The following is a 7,121-nucleotide window of genomic DNA, read 5'->3' on the forward strand; positions in this document are numbered from 1 at the left end:
CACCTTTGATGCGCTGCCTTCACTAATTTCCAGAAAAGGCAAAAAAAAACGATATTTTAAAATTTCCGTTCTGAAAGATAGTGAAAAAAACGGAACGCGGGTGCCATCTTGAGCCCTTCCTGATGCGCAGCCCAGGCAAGTTGTGCGCACCAAGGTGCCCACCCTGGCGGAGGTGCGCGCCCGGGGCAAACCGGGCTCCGACTTCGTGCACTGCATGGTGCCCACCAAGGCGCGCAACCCAGCCAAGGTGCCCACCGCAGCGAAGGTGCACGCGAGGTGCGCACCCGAGGTGCACACCCGGGGCAAACCGGGCTCCGACTTCGTGCACGCCGCACCTTGGAGCACACTTCAGAGCGCTCCTTGGTACGCACCAGGGCGCGCAACCCAGCCAAGGTGCTCACCCCGGCGAAGGTGCACGCGAGGTGCGCACCCGGTGCAAACCGGGCTCGGACTTCGTGCACGCCGCACCTTGGAGCACACATCGGAGCGCTCCCGGGTTCGCACCAGCATTGCGCACCTTTGATGCGCTGCCTTCACTAATTTCCAGAAAAGGCAAAAAAAAGAAAAAAATGAGATTTTAAAATTTCCGTTTTGAAAGATAGTGAAAAAAACGGAACGCGGGTGCCATCTTGAGCCCGCCCTGGTGTGCAGCCCAGGCAAGTTGTGCGCACCAAGGCACCCACCCTGGCCAAGGTGGGTCACGGGGTGGGTCCTAGGGTGGGTAACGGGGTGGGTACTAAGGTGCGTGCCAAGGTGGGTCATAGGGTGGGTGCCAAGGTGGGCACCAGGGTGGGTGTGCACCAACCCTAGCCAGGGTAGGTCACGGGGTGGTTGTCGGGGTGGGCGTCAAGGAGCCAAGGTGGGTGGCAAGTAGCCAAGTTGCGTGCCAAGGTGGGTGTCGGGGTGGGTGCCAAGGATCCAAGGTGGGTGCCAAGGAACCAAGGTGGGTGTCTGGGTGGGTGCCGAGGTGGGAGCCAGGGTGGGTCCCAAGGTGAGTGCAAAGGTGGGTGCCAGGGTCAAGGTGAGTGCCAATGTGGGTTCCAAGGTGCCAGGGTCAGGGTGAGTGCCAATGTGGGTTCAAAGGTGCTAAGTTGGGTGCGAGGTTGGGTGCGAGGGTGGGTGGGTGCCAAGGTGTGCTAGGTGGAAGCCCGGGTGGGTCGGCATCCCATGGGTGTCGAGTTGGGTGCCTGATGGGTGCTTCTTGTCAAGTTTTAGTCGTCGGGACTCATTTCGAGCCTTAGAGGTCGTTTCTTGTCCGGTTGCCCTGTCTTCGACCTGGGAACCCAATTTTGGTCCTCGGGTCCCATTTTTTTTTGTCTCGCATCCCACTTTTGGCCTGTGGCCTTTTCGGGGTCGATTCTCGTTTTGGGCATCAGAGCATGTTTCTTCTCCTAAAACCCAATATTTGTTTATTAAGTCTCGGAACACATTTTTGTTCTCGTGGACCCATCATGGGTCTTGGAACGCATTTGTGGTCCTTGGGTCCCATTTTGCATCCCGAAACTTGTGTTTTGGTGCTTGATCCCTATTTTGGGTGCCCACCTTGCACCAAGTGCGCACCCGGGGCAAACCGAGCGCCTTGGTGCACCGGGGCAAGATCGAGCGTGCACCCGAGGCGCCCCGAACATGCACCAAGGTGCACTCGGCCCACATGTGAGCGCAGGTCGTTGCGCCCGAGGTGGTGTGTGGGCACCGCGTTGCAGACGGGACACTGCACGCACACGACGCCCCCTCCAGGTGCACGCACGTAGGCCGGGCCGGGTGCACACCCGACGCCCTAGCAAGGTGCGCGCACCCGGGCAGGGCTCACACTTGGCGAACGGGGCGCACTTCGCGAGGGAGGGTGTGCACCTCGACGGGGGTGGGTGGCCGGGGTGGATTCGCACGTGGGTCGCGGTTTGCTAAGTACACACTGCGACAAGCTCATAACGGGTGCGATCATACCAGCGTTAGTGCACCGGATCCCATCAGAACTCCGCAGTTAAGCGCGCTTGGGCCGGAGTAGTACTGGGATGGGTGACCTCCCGGGAAGTCCCGGTGTTGCACCCTTTTTTAGTTTTTCGCCGGGCGTCGCAATGCTATTTGAATAAACCTTTTGCCCGTTTGCGTTCTCGTCGGGGCCGGGCCGGGCCGGGGTGCGCTGCCCGCACTACCGCGCGCGCGGGGGCGACACCGAGCGCGCACCCGAGGCGCCCCGAGCACACAGGCCACGGTGCAACCCGGGCGTTGTGCGCGCACCCCGGTGCGCCCGAGGTGCTGCGCGCGCACCCAGGTGAAATCGGTGTGCACCTCGGCCAGTGCGCGCTCGGTCGAGTCGCGCACGTTGGCCAAGGTGCACGGTGATGTTTCTTACTCTAAGGTTCCGCACCAGACGCCCGGGACAGGTGAGCGAAGCTGGGCGGGGCCGGGTGCGCGGCCGGGGCAGGTGCACGCAGCTGGAGAGAGCTTTGGAGCACACTTCGGAGCGCACCAATGATGCGCTCCATTCAAAAGTTTCCTGAAAAGGCAAAAAAAGTTGAGATTATAGAATTTCCCACTTGAGAGATTGTAAAAAAAAAAAATTTAAAATGAAGGAAACGCGGGTGCCAAGGTGTGCGCAGCCCAGCCAAGGTGTGCGCACCAAGGCGCCCACCCTGGCGAAGGTGCACGCAAGGTGCGCACCCGAGGCAAACCGGACAATTAACCCAACTTTCGACTTCGCGCGCACCTTGGAGCGCACTTCGGAGCGCTCCTTGGTGCGCACCAATCTTGGGCACCTCGGAGTGCACCATGGCGCCCACCAAGGTGCGCACCCGGGGCAAACCGAGCTCCGACTTCGTGCGCACCTTGGAGCGCACGAAAGGTGCGCACCATGGCGCCCACCAAGGTGCGCAGCCCAGCCAAGGCGTGCGCATCAAGGTGCGCACCCTGGCGAAGGTGCGCACCCGGGGCAAACCGAGCTCCGACTTCGTGCGCACCTTGGAGCACACAAAAGGTGCGCAACCCAGCCAAGGTGTGCGCACCCCGGTCAAACCGAGCTCCGAATCGTGCGCACCAGAGGTGCACGCCATCGTGCGCACCTTGGAGCACACTTCGGAGCCCTCCTTGGTGCGCGCCGATGTTGCGCACCTCGGAGCGCACCCGGGGAAAACAATGCAATTAACCCGACTTTCGACTTCGTGGGCACCTCGGAGCGCTCTCGGGTTCGCACCTCGGAGCACACCGAGGTGCGCACCTTTGATGCGCTGCCTTCACCAATTTCCAGAAAAGGCAAGAAAACATTGAGAAGGTGTGCGCACCGAGGTGCCCACCCTGGCGAAGGTGCACGCGAGGTGCGCACCCGGGGCAAACCGGGCTCCGACTTCGTGCACGCCGCACCTTGGAGCACACTTCGGAGCGCTCCTTGGTGCGCACCAGGGCGCGCAACCCAGCCGAGGTGCCCACCCCGGCGAAGGTGCACGCGAGGTGCGCACCCGGGGCAAACCGGGCTCCGACTTCGTGCACGCCATGGTGCCCACCGCGGCGAAGGTGCACGCGAGGTGCGCACCCGGGGCAAACCGGGCTCCGACTTCGTGCACGCCGCACCTTGGAGCACACTTCGGAGCGCTCCTTGGTGCGCACCATGGTGCCCACCAGGGCGCGCAACCCCGCCGAAGGTGCACGCGAGGTGCGCACCCGGGGCAAACCGGGCTCCGACTTCGTGCACGCCGCACCTTGGAGCACACTTCGGAGCGCTCCTTGGTGCGCACCATGGTGCCCACCAGGGCGCGCAACCCCGCCGAAGGTGCACGCGAGGTGCGCACCCGGGGCAAACCGGGCTCCGACTTCGTGCACGCCATGGTGCGCACCGCGGCGAAGGTGCGCACCCGGGGCAAACCGGGCTCCGACTTCTTGTACGCCGCACCTTGGAGCACACTTCGGAGCGCTCCTTGGTGCGCACCAGGGCGCGCAACCCAGCCGAGGTGCCCACCCCGGCGAAGGTGCACGCGAGGTGCGTACCCGGGGCAAACCGGGCTCCGACTTCGTGCACGCCGCACCTTGGAGCACACTTCGGAGCGCTCCTTGGTGCGCACCATGGTGCCCACCAGGCCGCGCAACCCAGCCAAGGTGTGCGCACCAAGGTGCACGCGAGGTGCGCACCCGGGGCAAACCGGGGTCCGACTTCGTGCACGCCGCACCTTGGAGCACACATCGGGGCGCTCCCGGGTTCGCACCGGCGTTGCGCACCGTGGTGGGCACCTCGGAGCACACCAAGGTGGGCAGCGAGGTGCGCACCTTTGATGCGATGCCTTCACTAATTTCCATAAAAGGCAAAAAAAAAACGAGATTTTAAAATTTCCGTTTTGAAAGATAGTGAGAAAAAGGGAATGCTGGTGCCATCTTGAGCCCGCCCTGGTGCGCAGCCCAGCCAAGGTGTGCGCACCAAGGTGCCCACCCTGGCGAAGGTGCGCGCCCGGGCAATTAACCCAACTTCCAACTTCGCGCGCGCCAGGGTGGGAGCGCACCCAACAACCGGGCCTGGGAAGAGCCAATGCGAGAAACCCCACCAAACGCTCTGACAAAAAAAGAGGGGGCGCTCCAGTAACCCCGCTTCGGAGCGCACCCTGGGCAAACCCAGCCAAGGTGCCCACCCCGGCCAAGGTGCAGGCGAGGTGCGCACCCGGGGCAAACCGGGCTCCGACAACGTGCACGCCGCACCTTGGAGCACACTTCGTAGCGCTCCCGGGTGCGCACCTCAGAGCACACCAAGGTGGGCAGCGAGGTGCGCACCTTTGATGCGCTGCCTTCACTAATTTCCAGAAAAGGCAAAAAAAAAAGGAGATTTTAAAATTTCCGTTTTGAAAGATAGTGAAAAAAACGGAACGCGCGTGCCATCTTGAGCCCGCCCTGGTGCGCAGCCCAGGTAAGGTGCCCACCCTGGCAAAGGTGCGCACCCGGGCAATTAACCCTACTTCCGACTTCGTGCGCGCCAGGGTGGCAACCGGGCCTCGGAAGAGCCAATGCGAGAAACCCCACCAAACGCTCCGACAAAAAAAGAGGCGGCGCTCCAATAACCCCGCTTCGGAGCGCAGCCGGGGCAAACCCAGCCAAGGTGCCCACCCCGACGAAGGTGCACGCGAGGTGCGCACCCGGGGCAAACCGGGCTCCGACAACGTGCACGCAGCACCTTGGAGCACACTTCGAAGCACTCCCGGGTGCCCACCGGCGTTGCGCACCGTGGTGGGCAGCGAGGTGCGCACCTTTGATGCGCTGCCTTCACTAATTTCCAGAAAAAGGCAAAAAAAAATGAGATTTTAAAATTTCCGTTTTGAAAGATAGTGAAAAAAAAGGAACGCGGGTGCCATCTTGAGCCCGCCCTGGTGCGCAGCCCAGGCAAGGCATGCGCACCAAGGTGCCCACCCGAGGTGCACACCCGGGGCAAACCGGGCTCCGACTTCGTGCAGGCCGCACCTTGGAGCACACTTCGGAGCGCTCCTTGGTGCGCACCATGGTGCCCACCAGGGCGCGCAACCCAGCCAAGGTCTGCACACTAAGGTGCCCACCCCGGCGAAGGTGCACGCGAGGTGCGCACCCGGGGCAAACCGGGCTCCGACTTCGTGCACGCCATGGTGCCCACCGCGGCGAAGGTGCACGCGAGGTGCGCACCCGGGGCAAACCGGGCTCCGACTTCGTGCACGCCGCACCTTGGAGCACACTTCGGAGCGCTCCTTGGTGCGCACCATGGTGCCCACCAGGGCGCGCAACCCAGCCAAGGTGTGCGCACCAAGGTGCACGCGAGGTGCGCACCCGGGGCAAACCGGGGTCCGACTTCGTGCACGCCGCACCTTGGAGCACACATCGGAGCGCTCCCAGGTTCGCACCAGCGTTGCGCACCTTTGATGCGCTGCCTTCACTAATTTCCAGAAAAGGCAAAAAAAAACGATATTTTAAAATTTCCGTTCTGAAAGATAGTGAAAAAAACGGAACGCGGGTGCCATCTTGAGCCCTTCCTGGTGCGCAGCCCAGGCAAGTTGTGCGCACCAAGGTGCCCACCCTGGCGGAGGTGCGCGCCCGGGGCAAACCGGGCTCCGACTTCGTGCACTGCATGGTGCCCACCAAGGCGCGCAACCCAGCCAAGGTGCCCACCGCAGCGAAGGTGCACGCGAGGTGCACACCCGGGGCAAACCGGGCTCCGACTTCGTGCACGCCGCACCTTGGAGCACACTTCAGAGCGCTCCTTGGTGCGCACCAGGGCGCGCAACCCAGCCGAGGTGCCCACCCCGGCGAAGGTGCACGCGAGGTGCGCACCCGGGGCAAACCGGGCTCCGACTTCGTGCACGCCATGGTGCCCACCGCGGCGAAGGTGCGCACCCGGGGCAAACCGGGCTCCGACTTCGTGCACGCCGCACCTTGGAGCACACTTCGGAGCGCTCCTTGGTGCGCACCATGGTGCCCACCAGGCCGCGCAACCCAGCCAAGGTGTGCGCACCAAGGTGCACGCGAGGTGCGCACCCGGGGCAAACCGGGGTCCGACTTCGTGCACGCCGCACCTTGGAGCACACATCGGGGCGCTCCCGGGTTCGCACCGGCGTTGCGCACCGTGGTGGGCACCTCGGAGCACACCAAGGTGGGCAGCGAGGTGCGCACCTTTGATGCGATGCCTTCACTAATTTCCATAAAAGGCAAAAAAAAAACGAGATTTTAAAATTTCCGTTTTGAAAGATAGTGAGAAAAAGGGAATGCTGGTGCCATCTTGAGCCCGCCCTGGTGCGCAGCCCAGCCAAGGTTTGCGCACCAAGGTGCCCACCCTGGCGAAGGTGCGCGCCCGGGCAATTAACCCAACTTCCAACTTCGCGCGCGCCAGGGTGGGAGCGCACCCAACAACCGGGCCTGGGAAGAGCCAATGCGAGAAACCCCACCAAACTCTCTGACAAAAAAAGAGGGGGCGCTCCAGTAACCCCGCTTCGGAGCGCACCCTGGGCAAACCCAGCCAAGGTGCCCACCCCGGCCAAGGTGCAGGCGAGGTGCGCACCCGGGGCAAACCGGGCTCCGACAACGTGCACGCCGCACCTTGGAGCACACTTCGTAGCGCTCCCGGGTGCGCACCTCAGAGCACACCAAGGTGGGCAGCGAGGTGCGCACCTTTGATGCGCTGCCTTCAC

General features: G+C 63.1%; 1 non-coding gene across 1 annotated transcript; it reads left to right on the plus strand.

The window, feature by feature from the left end:
- Positions 1-1,930: 1,930 nt before the first annotated feature.
- LOC131868370 (5S ribosomal RNA) lies at positions 1,931-2,049 on the plus strand. The gene has a single exon (XR_009366828.1). It is a non-coding gene; the product is annotated as a 5S ribosomal RNA (ribosomal RNA).
- Positions 2,050-7,121: the final 5,072 nt, after the last annotated feature.

The sequence above is a fragment of the Cryptomeria japonica genome, unplaced genomic scaffold (assembly GCF_030272615.1).
Source record: "Cryptomeria japonica unplaced genomic scaffold, Sugi_1.0 HiC_scaffold_205, whole genome shotgun sequence".
NCBI lineage: Eukaryota > Viridiplantae > Streptophyta > Pinopsida > Cupressales > Cupressaceae > Cryptomeria > Cryptomeria japonica.